Source organism: Amblyraja radiata, chromosome 5 (assembly GCF_010909765.2).
Source record: "Amblyraja radiata isolate CabotCenter1 chromosome 5, sAmbRad1.1.pri, whole genome shotgun sequence".
Lineage (NCBI taxonomy): Eukaryota > Metazoa > Chordata > Chondrichthyes > Rajiformes > Rajidae > Amblyraja > Amblyraja radiata.
Window position 1 is genome coordinate 29189748 of NC_045960.1, and position 22910 is coordinate 29212657.

General features: G+C 43.8%; 1 protein-coding gene across 4 annotated transcripts in view; it reads left to right on the plus strand.

Annotated features, from left to right (window-relative positions):
* Positions 1 to 5461: 5461 nt before the first annotated feature.
* Positions 5462 to 22910, plus strand: part of ankrd6 (ankyrin repeat domain 6) — a 113215-nt gene continuing 95766 nt past the window's right edge. For all 4 annotated transcript variants that reach the window (XM_033020860.1, XM_033020865.1, XM_033020864.1 and 1 more), the window contains exon 1: positions 5462 to 5644. The gene's annotated coding sequence lies outside the window, so the exon portion shown is untranslated. The remainder of the gene's footprint in view (positions 5645 to 22910) is intronic.

Genomic DNA, 22910 nt, shown 5'->3' on the forward strand with positions numbered 1-22910 from the left:
TGTATTACAGTTTTAAAAGTCTTATCGATGCTTGTCTTTCAAAAGCTCAGAAATAGCAGGTGCAGTCATCAGGCCCTTCAGGACGGCTTGATTATAATCATGTATAGTGTTTCCGCTGAATAGATTGCACGCAACAAATAGAACGTGAACTTGTGAACATGCCATTTGTCCCAAAATGTCTGTGCCGAACATGATGCCACGATAAACTAATCTTATCTGCTGCACGATCCATGATCTATATCCCTTTATTCCTTGCCTATCCATGTTCATAAATTCATGTTATAGGAGCAGAATTAAGGCATTCAGCCCATCAATTCTCCTCCACCATTCAATCAGGGTTGATCTATCTCTCCCTCTCAACCCCATTCTTCTGCCGTCTCCCCATAACCCCTGAGCCCCGTACTAATCAAGAATCTGTCAATCTCCACCTTAAAAATATCCATTGACGGCCTCCACTGATTTCTTTAGTTTGGTTTAGAGATACAGTGCGGAAACAGGCCCTTGGACCCACCGAGTCTGCACCGACCAGCGATCCCCGTACACTAATACTATCCTACACACACTTGGGACAATTTACAATTATACCAAGCCAATTAGCCTACACACCTGTACGTCTTTGGAGCATGGAAGGAAACTGGAGATCCCAGAGAAAACCCACGCAGGTCATGGGGAGAACATACAAACCCAGTACAGACAATCAGCCATAGTTAGGAATGAACCCGGGTCTCTGGCACTGTAAGGCAGCAACTCTACCACTGCGCCACTATGCCGCCCTTCTGTGGCAATGAATTCCACAGATTTACCACCCCCTGACTAGACTTCAAAGAGAGATACAGCACGGACACAGGCCCTTCCACCCACCAAGTCCACGTTGACCATCAGTGACCCGTTAACACTAGTTCGATGTTATCACAATTTAATATCCACTCCTGACAACCTAAGGGGAATTTACGGTGACCAATTAACCTACAAACCCACACATCTATGAGATGTAGGAGGAAACCGGAGCATCCGGAGGAAACCCATGTGGTCACAGGTTGCACATGCAAACTCCTTCTAAAAACCTCTTCAACGCCTTTCTCTCAATACCTTCAATGACCGAGCCTCCATAAACTTCTGAGGTAGAGAATTCAAGAGCTTTGTTGACCTATGCTTCTGTTAAAGGTATTAAGTAATAGAGTATTCCTTCTTGGTGGGATTATGCTTTTTGAGAATATGCTATCTGGCCTTTGAATTGCCTAATGCTTGGGCAACACTCATACATCGGCTAATAAATGGTGAAAAATATTCACACCACAAATTCTTCTTACATCTGTGGGAGAGACATGATACTCGCAAACTGCTGCAAATCCCACAACGATGTTAGGCAAGAAATGATAGGACCTTTGTCTTTTTTATGAAGAAATAGTCATTGAAGTTTGTTTTATTTTTAATGAAGGCTGAGAGGAGGATTTAAAGAGGTCTGATTTAGATTATGTATGTGGAATTGAAGCTATTCCTAGATGGTTCAGGAAGAGGACACAGATTTAAGACTTGAGACAAGGAGGAACTGAAGAAAATGCTTGTATTCATAGAATTGTTATAGTGTGGAATTCCTTATTTATGAGGGTGGTAGAAAAAGAATCAATAAATGCATTTGAAATGAAGTAAATTGTGGTGCATTTGTGCCTGTACTGTGGCTGAGCTCCAAGTCAACGTCAATACTTTCATTAAAGCTTGCCAGGCCTACACTCAATATTCAGAAGATAACGATCCTCCACCAACCCGCTCCTGCTGCCCAACACTGCACTCCAGCAATAAAGATTCATGACGAGACCCTGGAGAATGTGCAGCATTTCACAGGTTTAATAGACATAAGAGACTTTTAGATAGGCACGTGTATATGGAGGGATGTGCAGGCAGAGGAAATTAGTTTCACTTAGCATTATGTTCACTGTGGGCTGGGTTGTTCTATGTTCTGGATTGTTCTATGTTCTATAACTATAGTCACCTCTCACCGAAAGCAGAGTAAGACGATGAAATTTATCGCCAACGTAGATGGGGCATCTTGGTCAGCACGGGCAAGTTGGGCAGAAGGGCCTGTTTCCCAGTTCTATGACCACATTCTCCTGGGAGTGCCATATGACATGCAACCCTGGACAATGTGGTCCAGGTTTCTCTGCATTGCTCCATCAGTAACAAGGATTGATGTCATCTTGTCTGTCCCAAAAACCGGAATCACATTGGGGTCACAGGTGACATGAAGTGTCTTGTCAAATTCCACCATTGGTATGGGAAGACACAAAGTGTCAGAGTAACTCCGTGAGTCAGGTGGCATCCCCTGAGAACATGGACAAGTGACATTTTAGGTTGGGTCTGGTCTGAAGAAGGGTCCCAACCTGAAACATCACCTATTCATGTTCTCCGGGGATGTTATCTGACTCGCTGAATTACTCAAGCACTTTGCATCTTCTTTTGTGATCCAGCATCTGCAGTTCCTTATTTCTACTTCATGATCATATTGAATGGCGGTGCAGGCTCGAAGGGCCGAATGGCCTAGTCCTGCACCTATTTTCTACGTTTCTATGTTTTAATCCAAATATGATTTATTCTGATTTAAACAATCTTCAATCATGGAGGGCTGAAGAGGAACAGCACTATGCAGAAGAATTTCTAGACACTTGGGCGATGGTAGTTTCATCATGATCTCACTGCTCTTGTATGTCTTGGAAGTTGTGAAGACCATATGTGGCCTAAACACCCAAGGAATCATTCCAATGAAAACCAGTACTGGAGATGAGCTTATTAATGAAGGAGAAGCAGGCAGTACCCACTCTTCAACCAAACCTCTGACTTTAATGTCAATAAACTTGTTTTCATCCCAAGGTAAACCACGTGCACCAGCTTTGATTTTATCCTGGTCTGGCAGGAGTTTAAAATGCACCTAAGAGTGGATAATATCCCTGCTTAGGTATTGAAACAGGAGAGAAAATTTTTCTGGGATGAATTCATGACTCATTCTCCTTCATCTGGGAAGTGCAAAAATGCCAGACAATCTCAGACACTTAGTTTTGGGTGGCACAGTGGCGCAGCGGTAGAGTTGCTGCCTTACAGCGCCAGAGACCTGGGTTCAATCTTGACTACAGGTGCTGCCTGTGACCACATGGGTTTTTTCTCCGGGTGCTCACGTTTCCTCCCACACTCCAAAGATGTACAGGTTTGTAAGTAAACTGGCTTCGGTAAAAATTGTAAATTGTCCCTAGTGTGTAGGTGTACGGGGCGATCTCGGTGGGCTGAAGGGCTTGTTTCTGTGCTATATCTCTAAACTAAACTAAAGCCGATCCGATGATGAGGTTAGAATTACGCTCACCATTCCCCTACTCGCTTCCTGAGGCCAAAAACCAATCATTTCATCTTGCTGACAGTAAGGGGTAGGTTATTGTTTTGTTTAATTTATTATTGTCACGTGTACCGAGGTACAGTGAAAGCTTTTGTTTGCGTGCTATCTATCCAGTCAAAGAAAAGACTACGCCTAACAAAGTCGTCCACAGTGTACAGATAAAGGATACAACATTTAGTGTAAGATAAAGTCTGATTAAAAATGGTTCAAAGGTCTCCAATGAGGTAAATGGGAGGTCAGGTCCACACTCTAGTTGATGAAGTTGCCTGTCTGACACCATTACACTCTCTCTCCCTTATCTCACTGTTGTTGTTTTGGTGGACGAGTGTTATCATGGATGAATTTAGAAATTGGATTGACATATGATTATACCTGGCTAATCATAGGGTTTTAAGGAATAGAGCAAGGGACTGAGTGCACAATCCTGTGGGCACCAGCACTGAGGGTCCAGCTAATTCCACATCCAATTTGTCAAATATCTCTAGATTCCATGGACTCTTCCTCTTTGGACCAGTTTCCCACGTGGGACCTCTCCAAAGACCTGACTGAGGCAAAGTGGAATTACATCAAAAGCTCAACCTTCATCTAAAGAGTCACTTTGAATGATTGTCAAACTAGTCAGATAGGACCTCTCCTGAACAAAGCAATGCTCATTGTTCCTAATCAATGCTGCCTTTCCTGGTCCAGATTAATCGTGAGTTTTTTTCAATAGTTATTCTACAACTGTTCTTACACTAATCATTAATTACCTTCCTTATTTACTGCTCTCCAATCATATGAAATGTTCTCTCTGCGAAACACAAAGTGCTGGAAGATCTTTGTGTTTTGCTGAGTCAGGGACATAGCAGGCAGCATCTTTGACGGGTCAGGCAGCATCTTTGGAAGGAATTGGCAGGCAACAATTCAGGTCAGGAACCTTCTTCTTCTGACCCTTCGCCTCCCCACCACCAAATGTGGTGCTGTCTCAAGAAGGCGGTGTCTATCTTTAAGGATCACCATCATTCGGGCCATGCCTTCCTCTTGCTGCTATCATCAGGCAGGAGACACAGAAGCCCGAGCTGCCAGGTTCAGGAATAGCTACTTTCCTGCAACAATCAGGTCATGAACCAACCTGCACAAACCTTATCCCACCCCGACAAAGGAACATTATGGACCACCTGTAGAAATAAAGAACTGCAGATGCTGGTTTATACCAATGATAGGCACAAAGTGCTGGAGTAACTCAACAGGTCGGACAGCATCTCTGGAGAAAAGGGATGGGTGATGTTCGGGGTTGGTACCTTTCTTCAGACCGAGATATTTCAGGACTCTTACTAGCCTGAAGAAGGGTCACAACGCAAAATGTCACCCATCCCTTTTCTCCAAAGATGCTGCCCGATCTGCTTAGTTACTCCAGCACTTTGTGTCTATATTATACACCCCCTTTTGCACAACCATGGACTTGTTTTCTCATTGTGCTTTGCACTAATATCTTTTTGATCTTTGATTATGTTGGCTGCTTGTCCAGGTCTGTGACGTGTAGATAGAGTCAATGGTGGAAAGTCTGGTCTGTGATGGACTGGTCTACATCTACAACTCTCTGCAATTTCTTGCCGTCTTAGGCAGAACTGTTCCCAAATCAAGCTGTGACGCAACCCTTTCTATAGTGCATAGTCGTGGAGTCATAGAGTCATACAGCGTGGAAACAGGCCCTTCTGCCCAACTAGCCCACACCGACCAACATGTCCCAACTACACTAGTCCCACCTGCCTGCCTTTAGCCCATTATCCCTCTAAACCTGTCCTATCCACGTTCCTGGCCAAATGTTTCTTAAACGTTGCGATATTGCCTGCCTCAACTACCTCCTCCAGCAGCTGGTTCCATACACCCACCACCCTGTGTAGAAAAAGTTACCCCTCAGGTTCCTATTGAATCTCGACATCTGTAGAAGTTTGTAAGAGTCATTGCATGTGCAGTTCCTTGTGTCCACCACTGGTGTTGGTCTTATTTTTGGGAAGGTGCCGCTACTTTGCAGTATGTGCCTGTACACCGCAGGGGTCAGTGCAGGCCAGTGGCGCTGAGTTGCAATGTTTACCAGCGTCCCGCAGAGGTCGCGTAAACCAGCCACTTGAAGCGGGGGCTTGAAGCGAGCATTGTGCAAACTGCCGGGTTTAATCTGCGCAGTTAGAAAGTGAGATAGCCCGGGTAGAAAGCCTGAGCTTCTCGTCAAACCCTCGAACATCCGTTGAGCGAGCAAAAGAATGAACTACACAATTTAACCCAGAGGTAAACTTTCTGTAGCACCTTTGTATTTGAGCGGGTTGCGAGGTTGTTTTCCAGGTATGTGTGTGCGTGTTAGCGTTTGCGTTGGTGCATTGGCCCTGGCTGTTGTTGAGGGCTTGTGTTGGGTGAAGTTCTGTGTGCTGGGAGGGAGAGAGACGGAGAAAGAGAGAGACAGACGGAGAAAGAGGGAGAGACGGAGATGGGGGGAGGAGGGGAGAGATAGGAGGAGACAGCGGGGTAGAGGGAGATAGAGGGGGAGGGAGAGAGTGAGGGGGAGAGAGGGGGAGAGAGAGGGGTAGACAGAGAGAGACAGAGCGGAGAGAGGAAGGCAGGTGGCGGTGGAGTTGAAGAAAGCAGGTCGAGTTTGCGCCACCGATCTGCTGGAGATGACCCAGACAGTGAGTGAATGCAAGCGGCGGTGATACGTGGACCAGGAGCCGCCTTGTTATTTGGACCTCTGCGCTCTCATAGAAACATAGAAATTAGGTGCAGGAGTAGGCCATTCGGCCCTTCGAGCCTGCACCGCCATTCAATATGATCATGGCTGATCATCCAACTCAGTATCCCGTACCTGCCTTCTCTCCATACCCTCTGATCCCCTTAGCCACAAGGGCCACATCTAACTCCCTCTTAAATATAGCCAATGACCCTCTGTGGCGGAGAGTTCCAGAGATTCACCACTCTCTGTGTGAAAAATGTTCTTCTCATCTCGGTTTTAAAGGATTTCCCCCTTATCCTTAAGCTGTGACCCCTTGTCCTGGACTTCCCCAACATCGGGAGCAATCTTCCTGCATCTAGCCTGTCCAACCCCTTAAGAATTTTGTAAGTTTCTATAAGATCCCCTCTCAATCTCCTAAATTCTAGAGAGTATAAACCAAGTCTATCCAGTCTTTCTTCATAAGACAGTCCTGACATCCCAGGAATCAGCCTGGTGAACCTTCTCTGCACTCCCTCTATGGCAATAATGTCCTTCCTCTCACGTGCTGTGTTCCAAGATGTTGGATTTGTTCATTGTTCCTGAACTGTGACAGCCTCGAAATTTACTACCTTTGCGTTTGTTTATGTTTACGGTTTATTTAAAGCAACCGACAAACAAACAAACCGATCGGTGTCTTGCAACAGTGTTGGCAACATATGTTTCAGCATCGAAACAATGTGGTTAACTAAAGGTAACGTGAAAGTTACATTTTGTTTCAATTTATACACTTGATTGAAAAAATGTGACAGTCGAGTCAAGAGTGTTTTATTGTCATATGTCCCTAGATTAGCACAATGAAATTCTCACTTGCTGCAGCACAACAGAATATGTAAACATAATAAATAATATAACAAAAACTCAGAAAAAAAAGAACAAACAATAACTGCAATAATAATAATATTTTATTGTAGTTCATAGCTTATGAGGTTGTAGTGTTTAATAGCCTGATGCTGTAGGGCAGAAGCTGTTCCTGAACCTGGACGTTACAGTTCTCAGACTCCTGCACCTTCTTCCTGATGGCAGTGGTGAGATGAGTGTGTGGCCAGGATGGTGTGGGTCTTTGATGATGTTGGCTGCCTTTTTGAGGCAGCGACTACAATAGATCCCTTCGATGGTGGGGAGGTCAGAGCCGGTGATGGCATGGGCAGTGTTTACAACTTTTTGCAGTCCACATACACATGGTTAATTGATTTCTTTTTTCCAAAAGTTAAACGATGCAGGTATTTAGAAGTGTTCGGCTATCCAAGGTTATTATGAATTGTTTAACATTACAAATTGGGTTTAATCGAAGTTTCCAGAAAGTAGCCATTTAATAAATTGACAAGTAAGGAATTAAAATATTCTTCATTATGGTGTATGTGGGATGAGCTTGCACCGATCTATATGATGTGTTTTAATGTGTGAAAAACAACTCTATCTAAGAAGTAGACCTTCATCACTTAGTGTTCTACGCAATATTCCAGCATCTACTGTTCAATCCTCAATCTTAAGACTTGAATACTGTGTCAAAGGTGAGATGGGAAGTGCTTGTTTTTTTTTAAATAAAAGGATTGCTTAAAGCAAAATGTTTCAATGAAGTGAGAGGAAGGCAGTGAGGTTTGTAGAGGGAATTACAGGAACTAAGAATGGCCTGTTGTAAGTTAGTGGGGACAAGGTGGAATTGTTCAAAGCCGGTTGGAAGCTGGGAATAGTTAAGATAAAGCCTTGTTTATTATTAAATGTGCACACTTCAGCAACAGAGTTGTCAGGGGGTCAGCTATTTTCCAGCTGAAGTTATGCTCAGAGAATTTTTTTTTGAAATCGTAGAGTCGCCCAGTAGAAATGATCTGCAAGTTTTTTTAATGGGGTTTGTTTGCATCAGATCACACTTGGATTTGTAGGAAGGAGGGGGGATTTGTGGAAGTTCTTGTCTGTGATTGGCATGGGAATAACAATCTGGAGTATCTAACCTGAATATTATTGGGTGGGGGTGGGGGGAGGAAGTGGTGTTCCCTTAGAAGGCCCCGAGGGTGGGTCTTCTGTTTAAATAATGCAGCTTTTATAAAAGGTGTTTGCTGGAAAATCCCAGAAACAGTGATGTAATTTTCAGTCAGATGTGGGAAGATATAGGAAAAGATTATGGAAGCATTTCAAAAATGTGACGGTGGCATTCTCATGCTTTCTGTGTACTAACTACAGTGGAAGGAAGGTTTGACAGCTTCTTTATCTCTATTTGCCTCTGTATGTCTGTTGAGAATAGTACTCTAGTGAAAGTAGGGCATTTGTATTTTTTTACTCAGTGGATATTATTTAACATCTCAGTGGATATTATTTGACACCAAAGTCTAAGAGGCTACATTTGGAATATTCTGTTCAGTTTTGGGCACTCTGTTAGATGAAGGATGTTTAGGAAGGAACTGCAGTTGCTGGTTTACACCGCAGATTGACACAAAATGCTGGAGTAACTCAGCGGGTCAGGCAGCATCTCTGGAGAAAAGGAATAGGTGACTTTTAAGGTCGAGACCCTTCTTCAGACTGAGAGTCAGGGGAGAGGGAAACTAGAGGTTTGAAAACGTACATAACAAATCAGAGCCGGCACCGATGACCAAGAAAAGGTGGAGCCCACAATGGTCCATTGTTGGCTCTGGGAGAGGTGGTAATGAAGGGATATATGGATGCAAACAGTGGGACCAGCAGGATGACTAGGGTGGGGGAGGGGCGGAGAGAGAGGGAATGCAGGGGCAACCTGAAATTTAAGAAATCAATATTCGTACTGCTGTGTTGTCATCTGCCCAAGTGAAATATGAGGTGCTGTTCCTCGAATTTCCATGTGGCTGTTGTTGATCTGGAAAGTGTGGAGAGAAGATTTACAAGGATGTTGCCAGGACTCGAGGGCCTAAGGGAGAGGTTGACAGGTTGGGACTCTATTCCTTGGAGTGCAGATGGATGAGAGGTGATCTTATAATAGATGTATAAGATTATGAGGGGAATAAATAGGGAAAAAGCAAAGTCTTTTATCCAGGGTAGGGAAATAAAGAACTAGAGGACATTGGTTTAAGGTGAGGGGAGAAAGATTTAATAGGAACCTGAGGAGCAACTTTTTTATACAAAAGGTGGTAGGTATATGGAATGAGCTGTCAGAGGAGGTAGTTGATGCAGATACCATCATAATGTTTAAAAAAACATTTGGACAGGTACGTGCATAGAATAGGTCTAGAAGGATATGGGCCAAATTTAGGCAGGTGGGACTAATGTAGATGGGGCATGTTGTTTGGCAACCGTAAACCCCAGTAATGTGGTGGGCACCTCTATTTGTTTTTACCACATGCATGTTTTTTTTTAATGTAGCTGTGCATTGTGATCTTAAATGTAAATATAGATTCTATACTGCAGATGAAAGCAAAAAAAGTAACATTTCATAAATGAGATGATTTAAGGCTCAATTACGGTCCACTTTATGCTCTTTTCATTCATCTTTAAAATGTTAATTTGGTGCTGGGTATTTTTTCCTTCTACCCTAAAACTCAATTTTGCTTCTGTGTGAGGAGAAAAGGTTTATAAGTGTCGATGGGTTCCAAATTTGGGACACCACAGTAAAATGTTGATGTGGTGGATAAGGAATTTCTTTCCTTAATTTGATTCACACAGGTTATGATGGTTCAATAGGGGTTCTTGTGCACTGAAAATGAAGAATATTAAAGTGAGAGTCATCCCAGCCCTATTCTTGCATGACGCTTAATGATCAGGGATAGATGGATCTGTCGGCATCAAAACATAGACATTAGGTGCAGGAGTAGGCCATTCAGCCCTTTGAGCCAGCACCACCATTCAATATGACATGGTTGATCATCTAAAATCAGTACCCCGTTCCTGCTTTTTCCCCATATCCCTTGATTCCATTAGCCTAATTCTCTAATTCTCTCTTGAATACATCCAGTGAATTGGTCTTCAATGCCTTGTGTGGCAGAGAATTCCACAGATTCACAACTCTCTGGGTGAAAAAGTGTTCCCACATCTCAGTCCTAAATGGCCAACCCCTTATTCTTAAACTGTGGCCCCTGGTTCTGGACTACCCCAACATCGGGAACACTTTTCCTGCATCTAGCCTGTCCAATCCTAAGAATTTTATGTTTCTATAAGATCCCTTCTCATCCTTCTAAATTCCAGTGAATATAAGCCCAGTCGACCCATTCTTTCATCATACGTCAGTCCCGCCTTCCCAGGAATTAACCTGATGAACCTACGCTGCACTCCCTCAATAGCAAGAATGTCCTTCCTCAAATTAGGAGACCAAAATGGCACACAACACTCCAGGTGCGGTCTCACCAGGGCCCTGTACAACTGCAGCAGGACCTCCTTGCTCCGATACTCAAATCCTCTCACTATGAAGGCCAACATGCCATTAGCTTTCTTCACTGCCTGCAACATGGGCCTGGTCTGTACATCAGATTTCTCGCCAAGATGTTTGTTGCTTATCAGAAGGTATTTGGGTCACTATCAGTGCAAGGTCTTCCCTGGAGTATTTCATCTAAGAAGCCACAGAATCGTCATCACATTCAATCCTTAAAAAAAATTGTAGTATTTTTTAAAGTTTCTGAAATTGGAGAGGGTATTGATAGCAAGTTCTCTCCCTCTGGCTATGTCCTTGATGTGGGAGTAGCTGACACCGACAGTAGACACTTGAAACTTGGAAATCTCTATTTTCCGCACTGATGACCTTTATCTGATGAGCGCCAAATAATATTAAATAAATTAGAGGTTAAATCTAGCAAATTATTTAATCCATGAAATTGTGAATCAAAAGTGATATTACTTTCATACTGTTCTAACAATGGATAGATAATATACTATCAGCGGCCTGCCCCATCCCTAACCTTTCTTTCATCAAATACCATGAACCTGTTGTGACCTTATGACCATCTCGCCCTGAACCCCCTGTTTGTACTGCACCTCAAAATGGCACTGACCAAGTTCATGAATGCTACTCTGTGATGGCAACTGGTCGAGCACCGTTTCTGGTAGTTCTCCACCGGTATCTAGCAAATGGGATAGCATGCACCTGTTCTTGTCCCTCTAGTCGTAACCAGAGAGTTACCAGCAATGGCTTCTCTTTTGCCTCTCTGTCATTACCTTTGGACTCTGTTGGATTTATCCTGCTTTTCATCTTCTTGCTGGTAACATCATCTGATATGGAATCAGGATTTGGATGAGTCAGAGTACAGTAAGGAAATCTGTCTGAAGAGCTCAGTCTGTAGGAGGGTCTCGACCTGAAACGTCAGCTATTCCTTTTCTCTAGAGAGGGTGCCTGGCCTGCTGAGTTACTGCAGCATTTGGTGTCTATCTTTAAGGAAATCAATAATCTGGTTGAGTGCTAGAACAACAATCTTTTGTTCTCAGTGTTAGCAAGATCATGGAACTGATTGTTGATTGTTGAAGTCCGATTGTTGAAGTGAGACCACACCTGGAGTATTGCATGCAGTTTTGGTCTCCAAATCTGAGGAAAGACATTCTTGCCATAGAGGGAGTACAGAGAAGGTTCACCAGACTGATTCCTGGGATGTCAGGACTTTCATATGAAGAAAGACTGGATAGACTCGGCTTGTACTCACTAGAATTTAGGAGATTGAGGGGGGATCTTATAGAAACTTACAAAATTCTTAAGGGGTTGGACAGGCTAGATGCAGGAAGATTGTTCCCGATGTTGGGGAAGTCCAGGACAAGGGGGTCACAGTTTAAGGATAAGAGGGAAATCCTTTAGGACCGAGGAGAAAAACATTTTTCATACAGAGAGTTGTGAATCTCTGGAACTCTCTGCCACAGAAGGTAGTTGAGGCCAGTTCATTGGCTATATTTAAGAGGGAGTTAGATGTGGCCCTTGTGGCTAAAGGGATCAGGGGGTATGGAGAGAAGGCAGGTACAGGATACTGAGTTGGGTGATCAGCCATGATCATATTGAATGGCGGTGTAGGCTCGAAGGGCCGAATGGCCTACTCCTGCACCTATTTTCTATGTTTCTATGATCAAAGATAGTCTGAGGGTCTCCAGTAAGGTAGACAGTAGCTGATGCAGTATGATGTGCAGTGTGCTGCAAACACTAACATTTCCAAACAGGTCCCTGCCAGGCATAATTGTACCAGTTAGGAGAGCTGTGTTGCCTCTTCAGATGTGTTCTGGTGGGTTTTTTGGGAAAAAAATGAAACATCTGTGTATAATTAACATAACTAATTTGTTTATGTTCAAACAGTTGAATTATTTTTATTGATATCCTGGGGTAACCTGCATTAGTACATAATATTAATATTGTACGCCACATAATTCTTTTCAGACATCAGCTGCTTGTTGCATTTCCATTTTTATTACATATCTGTCAACAAGGAAGGGAAACCAATTGGTTATTTGCAGGAGTAAATAATTGTGGACTCATAATTTTCCCCTGGCATGATTATAGTATTGTCAACAGAAAAGACTGATTGCTCAGTAGTAAATTGTTGATTATGCTTCAAATACAACCTCTTTGATTAATGCAAAACAGTGGCTAACCTCTGTTCCATATTAAGAATAAGAACTTTCACTTGGGTGGCTTATAGCCCTGTCCCACGGTGCAAGTTCATTCAAGAGCTCTCCCGAGTTTAAAAAGAATCAAACTCGTGGTAAGCACGGAGAATGAACGTAGCGGGTACGTCGGAGCTCGGGGACGTCTTTTAGCGGCTCATAATGCTAACGGCAGGTACTCGGGAAGACTCGCTAACGGCAGGTAAGCTCGGGAAGTGGTGAAGATTTTTCAACATGTTGAAAAATGTCCACGAGAGCCCTGAGTACCGACGAGTGGCCATTACCGTAAATCTCCGAGTTCGATTCAGGGCAAAGTCGGGAGAGCTCTTGGAATAAACTCGCACCGACAGGGCTATAACAATCCAAGAGTATGAATATTGAATTCTCCAATTTCAAGTAATATTCTCCTAACCCACTTCTCTTGTGTGTGTTCACCCCCCCTCCCCTTACCCCAATGCATACACTTCTCCCACTATCTCTCCCACCACTCCCATCACCCCGCTCCTTTCCCCTCCTTTGTACACCCAACTCCTATCCCTGAGTCTTCCATTTCCCTTTTATTCGACCTCTTCTCCCCTCTCTCCCTTCTGTTCCCTTTCATCCATAATCATCCCGGCGGGCTTTACATTTCACTTCTCCTCTTCTCTCCTTATCGGGTCACAAGGGACAGGAGTAAGAATTAGGCCATTCGGCCCATCAAGTCTACTCTGCCATTCAATCATGGATGATCTATCTCTCCCTCCTAACCCCATTCTCCTGCCTTCTCCCCATTAACACCTGTACTAATCAAGGATCTAACATCCTCTTGTCACTTTTATACCTCAAGCCTTTGTCACCTATTCTGCCCATGTGCAGTCTATCTCTCCCTCCCCCCCCCCCCCCCCCCTCAATCCTCACCTGTGTCCGCCTATTGCTTGTCAAGCTTTGTCCTGCCTCTACCTCTATTGTCCTGCCTCTACCTCTATTATTCTCCCTCATAATCCAATCAGTCTGAAGTATGGTCCCGATCTGAAACACTGCCTGTCAATTCCATCCACAGATGCTGCCTGATCCTCTGAGTTACCCTCAGCACACAATTGCAGCATCTGTAGTCCCTTGTTTTTCACCAAAATGAACTTTGCATTTATATCTGAAAGAAAAAAGCAGGTTGATTGACGCACAGGAAAGCTTCTGTGCCACATGTCCGAGTAAGATTCAATTGGCTGGAGAACATAGAAATGAGTGGGTACACAAAATTGCTGGGGAAACTCAGCGGGTGCAGCAGCATCTATGGAGCGAAGGAAATAGGCGACGTTTCGGGCCGAAACCCTTCTTCAGACTGATGGGGGGTGGGGAAAGAAAGAAGGAAAAAGGGAGGAGGAGGAGGAGCCCGAGGGCGGGCGGATGGGAGGGTGGGAGGAGACAGCTAGAGGGTGAAGGAAGGGGAGGAGACAGCACAGGCTAGCCAAATTGGGGGAATTCAATGTTGATGCCATAAGGACGCAAGGACCCCAGACGGAATATGAGGTGCTGTTCCTCATAGAAATGAGTGGGATGCTTGTAAAACAATAATAACAATTAATTACATTTTTTTTGCATATATCAACAAGTGTCAATAGTCGATGGAGCTTTTATTTGTCACATATGCAACTGCACAGTAACATTTATTTTGCATATATTACACATGCGGGCGCCGACATTGTTGGCGGCATTATTCACAGTCTAAACTGTGGTTAGCCTTCGCGCTCGATGTACTGGAGCAGCAAACCGACATCCCTCTCCTCTCCTCTCCTCGCCCGGCCATCTTTGTGCCGTGGGGGCATCTCCTGCAGCCTACCTGAAGGTGCTGGGGGCATTACCCTGGTTCACCCTCCTACCAGTTCGTGCCCCTCGCACCCGACTTCTCCAGCTCCCTCCCGGTTACGCCGCCTGTGGGTTGGAATAACTCAACTGGTTAGGCAGCATCTGTGGAAGGAATGGACAGATGACATTTTGGGTAGGGACCCTTCCTCGGATAGTTAACTTTTCATTTGGCAATAATTTGTTGGGTTGAGAAGCAGAAAGAAGGGCAAGGCAGCTGGCATAGACATGGTGGTGAACTGAAGGTCCAGTATCTGTGCTGATCATCTCTGTGACTGTTGTTCTGAATTTTATTGGGAGATCAACAATCAATGGGAGAGTCCCAAAACATGAGGAGGGTGAAATCTGTTGACAGTCAGCTGTATTATCTGATGCCTGTAGTCTTGCTGCAATGAGTAATGTGAAGTCTATCTCACCCAGATCACTCTCTTGCCTCCTCTCTCCCATCAGACAAGAGGTATAGAAGGTTGAAAATGCACATTTCCAGATTCAGGGACAATTTGTTCCCAGCTGTTATCAGGCTATTGAACCATCACCAATTAGAGAGCAGTCCTGACCTACCATTTACCTCATTGGAGATCTTCAAACTATCTTTAATCGGACATTACTGGACTTTATCTTGCACTAAACGGTATATCCTTTATCCTGTATCTGTATATAGATACAAAAAGCTGGAGTAACTGGAGACAGGCAGAATCTCTGGAGAGAAGGAATGGGTGACCTTTCAGGTCTGAAGAAGGGTCTCGACACGAAACGTCACCCATTCCTTCTATCCAGAGATGCTGCCTGTCCCACTGAATTACTTCAGCTTTTTGTGTCTATCTTCGGTTTAAACCAGCATCTGCAGTTCCTTCTTACACATCCTGTACCTGTACACTGTGGACAGCTTGATTGTAATCAATCACATATAGTCTTCTTGCTGACTGGAGAGCACCCAACAAAAAGCTTTTAACTGTACCTCGGTACACACGACAATAATAACAAACTAAACTAAACCAATTCCATTGCTTTTCTTCATAGATAGTACATGTATCATTGGAAACAGAGCTCCCGGAGAGCATAGTCCCCTTCATTCATCATTGAATATTGGTTCAATCGATGGGATGCAAGAGTAGGAAAACCAAGTACTGCAGAGGTAGAAGATTGGAAATCAGCTTGCCTCACAGTCAATTTGAAGCTGCTTAAATTTCCTGGAAACCTTCCACAAAAATAACAGTTATTAACTGGATAAACAGGATCTCGCAACAATAGAAAGATTGTCAACTTGTTCCTTGAACGAACACACACCTCTTTGTAAACCACTGGGGCATTTGATATCATAAAGTAGTAATGATCTATGCCACAACAATGAAAGTATAATGACATCTGTTGACACTAACCATCATAGTTAGTTCCAAATATACAATTAAAAAAAAAAGATAAAATATTTGTTTTGTCTTCGTGCATGCTGATGGCATTGCTTCCCTCGTTTTGCAAGTTATCGGCATGGAGGTGGTGACATCTCTTGAGGGTGGGGGGGGGGGGGGGGTAACAGTTCATGATTGGGGTAAATGGCTTCTCGGTTTGCATTAGAACATAGAGCAGTAGGACGCAGGAACGGGCAGAAGTTGAGCAGAGGAGATAAACATTGTTAACACACACTAGGAGGGGACTCCCTGTTAGGGAGATGTTAATCATAAAGACCCAGCAAATTCATAGTCAAGAGGTCAAGAAGGTTTTATTGTCATATGTCCCGAAACGGAAAAATGAAATCTTATGCCCCTTTCCCACTTAGGAAACCTGAACGGAAACCTCTGGAGACTTTGCGCCCCACCCAAGGTTTCCGTGCGGTTCCCGGAGGTTGCAGGTGGTTGCCGGAGGTTGCAGGTAGTGGATGCAGGTAGGGAGACTGACAAAAACCTCCGGGAACCTCTGGGAACCGCACAGAAACCTTGGGTGGGGCGCAAAGTCTCCAGAGGTTTCCGTTCAGGTTTCCTAAGTGGGACAGGGGCATTACTTTCAACCCCACAATGTAAATGTAATGGATTTCTGGATCAGTATGTTGAGAAACCAATCAGGGGGGAGTGGGGTTCTTTTTTAAAATCTAGTTTTATGCAATGAGAAAAAATTATAATTGTTTAGTTTAGAGATAGGGCTCAGGAACATGGAACTGAAATACAGTTTGACATTGAAGATGAGCGCCAATAGCAGAGGAAGAGCTTTTTAAGTTTAGTTCAGAGATACAGGGTGGAAGCAGGCCCTACAGCCCACCGGGTCCCTGCTAACCAGCGATTTTCTCACACTAACACTATCCTACACTCCCCAGGGACAAGTTACAATTTTACCAAACCAATTAGCCTACAAACCTGTAAGTCTTTGGATTGTGGGAGGGAACCGGAGATCCCGGAGAAAACCCACGCTGGTCACGGGGAGAATGTACAAACTCTGTACAATACAGGACCCGTAGTTAGGATCGTACCCGGGTCTCTGGCGCTGTGAGGCAGCAACTCTACCTATGTGCCATCATGCCGCCCTTATTGTATCGAGGCTTCTAGTGTCTCCCCAAGGCTTTTTATAAATATAAGACATCTTCACTTTTTTACTCAAATCCTCTTGTTACAGCAAGTTCATAACATGAAAAAAGATACGTTGTTCCGTCTTCTTGCTTTATCACTGTTGCAATTAACGGATTGAAGTATCTGAGCCGTAGTAGCCATTCTGTCACGCACTCTGCAGTTTACAACTAAAACAAACTTGCACTTTGATAAACGACTAATGAGCCATGGGTTAGAAGGTCAGTGCAGTCTGTGAAAAGCATTTCCATACTTAATACAATGGAAATTTATTACAAGATGTGTTCAAGCCGACAGACAGCGTGACAGCAGCAGCTTGTAACTCAAAAATCAACATACCGTTAGAAGTATGACCAAAATTGAATGGAAAGCATCTTTTTATATCTTGGTCTTCAAGGTTTTTACTAATTTTTCTGGTATCTTCTTTAATAATCTGCAGGGTGGGTTTTCCAGGAATTAGAGGACTTTGGATTCAAAGTGTTTTGGCAAAAACAGAATCCAAAATTGGTCTGATGGTAGGTGTCAGAGGATCGTGGCGGAGGTAGTCTGACTGGCTGGGAATCTGTAACCAGTGGTGTTCTGCTAGGAATGTTGCAGGGACCTTTTTGTTATTTGTCATCTCTGTAAATGACTTGTATGAGAATGCTTTTGGTCTGACAAGTAAGTTTGCTGATTACGCAAAGATTGTTGCAGATGTAGATAGCGAAAATGGCTGCCTGACACCACACATGATGCAGACCAGCTGAAAGGAGACACAAAGGAAAGCAGATGTTGGACTGGAGCAATTAAAAAAACCCAAAAAAAAACTGTTGGAGGAACCTTAGGAATAGCTGGAAGGTTGGGCAGGGACAAGTGTGAGATAATGCATTGTTGGTTGTCTAATACAGTTTTGACCTGCACAATAAACAGCAAGTGCCTGCAAAGCAGTTGTTTACAGGGGGACGTGCAGCGCAAGTTCATATGTTCCTAAAAATGGCGATGGTGGCTAATAGGGTTATGGAGAAGATACTTAGCTTGCTTGTCTTCATTGGCAGGGGTATTAGCATAAGAGTTGGAACATCATGTTGGAAATGTACAAGACATCGGTTAGGCCGCACTTGGAATATTTTGTGCAGAAATGATGTGGTAATGCTAGAAAGAGTGCAGTACAGATTCACCAAGTTGCCTGGAATGAAGGGCTTTAATTACAAGGAGTGATTGGATAGACTGGGATTGCTCTCATTGGAGCTTTGGAGGCTGAGGGATGATTTTAAAGAGATTTATAACAGAGTAGATATATAAACGTAAGAATGTTTGTGCCGAACATGACGAAGACTATGAATTTGCTGGGTCCTTATGATTAACATCTCCCTAACAGGGAGTGCCCCTACCGAGGGTAGGGAAGTCCAAAACATAGGTTTAAGGTGAGAAGGGAAATGTTTAAAGGAGTTCTGAGGGCCAGGTTTTTCTCACAGAGGGTTTAGTTTGGTTTAGTTTAGAGATACAGTGCGGAAACAGGCCCTTCTGCCCACTGAGTCCACACCAACCAGCGATCCCCGCACACTAACACTATCCTACACACACTGGGGACAATTGACAATTTTAGCAAGCCAATTAGCCTACAAACATGGAAGTCTTTGGAGTGTGGGAGGAAAGAGGAGCACCCAGTGAAAATCCACGTACGTCACAGGGAGAACGTACAAACTCCTTACAGACAACATTCGTAGTCAGGATCGAACCCGGGTCTTTGTCGCTGTAAGGCAGCAACTCTGCTCCTACGCCACCGTGCCGCACGCCCAGGGTGGAGGGTATGTGGAACTAGCCACCAGAACAGGTGGTGGAGACGGGTGTAATGGGGAAAAAAAGGAATACCTGCTTCCATGCTCCATGACACTTAATTCTTTCCTGAAATCTAATGGCCTTGGATTTGAAGGTGAAATAGTTACAAAAAGATGTTGCCATAATACAAATGCCACCTTTGTCCAATACTGCAGTTTAGGGGAACAGTTAATAACCAAAAGGATACAGATTTTTATCTTTATATTTTTTTGCGACAATGAATGCAAAGGTTACCGTTCTCTGTCTTGTTTTCCGTGTTCCGAACATTGTCCAAGCGTTATAAGATCATAGGAGCAGAATTAGGCCATTCAGCCCGTCAAGTCTGCTCAATCAGGGTTGATCATTCTCTCCCTCAATACAATACAATACAATACAATACAATACAATACAATTCAATACAATACAATTCAATTTATTGTCATTTGGACCTCTTGAGGTCCAAACAAAATGTCGTTTCTGCAGCCATACATTACAAAACAAAAAGACCCGAGACACAACACAGTTTACACAAACATCCATCACATCGTTGTGATGGAAGGCAAAAAAAAACTTATCTCTCCACTGCACTCTCCCCCCCCGATGTCAGAGTCAGAGTCAAAGTCAAAGCCCCCGGCTGGCGATGGCGATTGTCCCGCGGCCATTAAAGCCACGCCGGGTGATGCAAGGTCGCGCACCGGGTCTTGTTGTTAGAGCCCCCGGCGTGCGCTCGCAGAGTCCCGCGGCCATTCCAAGCCGTGCGGGGCGATGGTGTAAGGCCCCGCTCAGGTGCTCTTCAACCCCGCAACTCGGGCGGGAGAAGTCGCCGTTGCGGAAGCCCCGAAAAGCGGTCTCCCAGCAGGGACCCGCGGGCTCCCGGTGCCGCCGTCCGCCAAACCCGCAGTTGCAGCCTCCGAAACTGCGGAGGTCGGGTGGCAGCAGCGTCCACCACAGCTCCACCCGCTCCGGACTCGGCCAGCCCCGTGACGGTGAGTAGTCGGCAGCTCCGCAGCTGGAACCCCAGGTCGTTCCTGTTGGAGGCCGCTCCACGTTGCAGCCCCAACGACAACGGAGACCCGACAAAGAAAAGGTCGGGTCTCCCGTGCAGGGGAAACATTTTAAAGTTACCCGCTCCCCGCCCAACCCCCCACACACATACCCCAACAAAAAAAATAACAAAAACGACATAAAAACGAGACAAAAAATAATAAAACACAGACGGACTGCAGAGGCCGCTGCTGACGAGAGTCGCGCCGCCCACCGAATCCCATTCTTCTGCCTTCTCCCCATAACTCCTGACACCTGAACTAATCAAGAATCCAGCTGCACAAATCCATCATAAAACCAGGGATAGATAGATAAAATTGATGCTGATATTGGAATTAAACATAAAATCTACCTTGAAGAACACCAGGATGGATCAGAGTGAGAAAGTAGCGCCCTTCGTGAATGATGATAAGGGATAATGCTTTGTCTGTTTTTTCGTGCAGTGTTTTTGTGATCTGAGGTATAATTCATTACCTAGCCACCGAATGCCATGACTTTGTTCCTGCAATTATTAACAAATAGTTTAAAATCAGGTATCATATGTTATTGAAGAAGTTCGATATAAATGCTAAGTGTTTGTGATCATTGTGTTATAATATTGTGTAATTGGAACAATTCATGAGATTGCTTGAAACATATAATCCATTCTAAACACTTCATTCATTGACTAATTGCGGTTTATGCTTGTCACTCCTCCAACACATGTTATGTGCACGTGTGTATTTTATATTAATAACCTGTGGTTGGGTTCTGGCATTTTGGCATGCGTTTTAAGCAATACTTTAAATACTCTTCTCATTATGCAGATCAGTGGAAGAGAATATGCTTACTGAGCCAGAAAATGTTGAGACAATCTACAATTAGTCCTAATTATTTTGTCTGCCTTCCAAAAGCTCTTGGAATTTCAAATTTTGAAATTTAATATTTGCGGGTGGAAAGGGGGACTGAGATGGACACAAGATGCTGGAGTAACTCAGCGGGACAGGCAGCATCTCTGGCGAGAAGGAATGGGTTCATTGTTAGCTGAGGGGAAGGTGACAACGCAGCATACAATCAGTAATATTTAATCAGGAGGACAGTAGAACTACGTGGGAAGAAACTGCAGATGCTAGTTTAAACCGAAGATGGAGTGATTCAACGGGTCTGACAGCATCACTGGAAAAAATAAATGGGTGATGTTTTGGGTTGAGACCCTTCTTCAGTCTGAATAAGGGCCTGGACCTGAAACTTCACATATTCCTTTTCTCCAGAGATGCTGTCTGACCGGACAGTAGAACTATTTGAAGAACTGGGATGGGGGAGGAACAGGGAGAGAGAGAGAGGGAAAGCAAAGGTTACAAAGTTAGAGAAATCAATATGATGGACTGTGGGGCAGTGTATTTTGCATTTAGATTCCTCTCCTTGCTGCAAGGAGTTAAAATCATGAATGGTATTGCCTGAGGAAATCTTTCTTTTCCTCTAACGAGGTTCTCTGTTGCAGGCTTGTCTAAAATAGAAGCCATTCCTTCCTAAATGGATTAGCGTGGTACCGAGCCAGATAAAACAAGATCTTGAGTGGTTCCTGAAGTGAGGCGTATTACAATGTAGGATTACATTCCCAACCTAGGGAAGGAAAACACTGAATCAAAGATCCCATTGCTTATTGCTAAGTAGTGGCCCTGCTAAAACATGTGGTCTGTGGAATAGCCAGCATATTTTGGTCTTTCAATAAATCTTTTGGAAGGGATTTGTAAAACCAGCTTATTGAATATCAGAGCAAAATGGAAAATTATTTTTAATAAAACCATCCTGCTCTGAACAAGAGAATTGCAGTGTTTGCTGAAGCTTACATTTTATGCCTTACTACATATTTTTGATGTTCTAGAACTAAAAGAGAAATGTGTTTGAGAGTCTCGTTCTTGTCAATAGATCCACTATTTATCCATAGATTTTGAATTTGGTTGGGATCATAAGTTTAAAATAACAAATTCCTATTTAAGAACCAGACAATTTGAGGAGGAATTTCTTTAATCTGAGGTGCATCAGTGGAATTCATTTGCCACAGAAGGCTGTGGAGGCCGTCAATGGAAAATCTTTAAGGCAAAGACAACTAGATACTTGATTAGTACGGGTGTCAGGGGTTAGAGGGAGAAGGCAGGAGAATGGGGCTAGGAGGGAGAGATAGACCAGCCATGATTGAATGGCGGAGTAGATTTGATTGACCGAAATGGCAATTATCACTTATGAACTTATGAATTTGGTCCCCAACAGTCACAGTTCCAAGACAGTTGTGAGTGCAAGGGTAGAATATGATCCTAATACAGCACAAGATCCCGATCTGAAAAGTTAATTCAGTTTCTCTTTACACAACTGCTGCTTGATCTGCCAAATGTTTCCAATATTTCTTGTTTCTTTTATTTGAGGCTTCACTGTTTTTGGATGAATAAAGATTTAAATTTGGTAGAAACGTATAACCGGCTAAGGAATAGAATGAAACTCCCTCAACTACTTTCAGGATTCCAGACAACGGTGAAAGAAAGCGATGTCCAAGCCTGCAAACAAGGGCGAATGTGGCCAGTAGATTGGCCATTTAGCTTGTTTTAACAACTTTGGGGCAGCACAGTGGTGCAGCGGTAGAGTTGCTGCCTTACAACGCCAAAGACCCGGGTTCGATCCTGACTACAGGTGCTGCCTGTATGGAGTTTGTATGTTCTCCTCGTGACCTGCGTGAGTTTTCTCCGGGTACTACAGTTTCGTCCCACATTCCAAAGACGTACAGATTTGTAGGTTCATTGGCTTTGGTAAAAATGTAAATTGTTCCTGGTATGTAGGATAGTGCTAGTGTATGGGAATTTAGATTAGATTAGATTAAATTCGTTTATTGTCATTCAGAACTTTTGGTCTGAACGAAATTTTGTTTCCCTGCAGTCATACATATAATTAAAAAATGACAAAAACACACAATCAACACAAATTTAACATCCACCACAGTGAGTTCACCAAACCTCCTCACTGTGGTGGAAGGCAAAATCTTAAAGTCTCTGTCTCT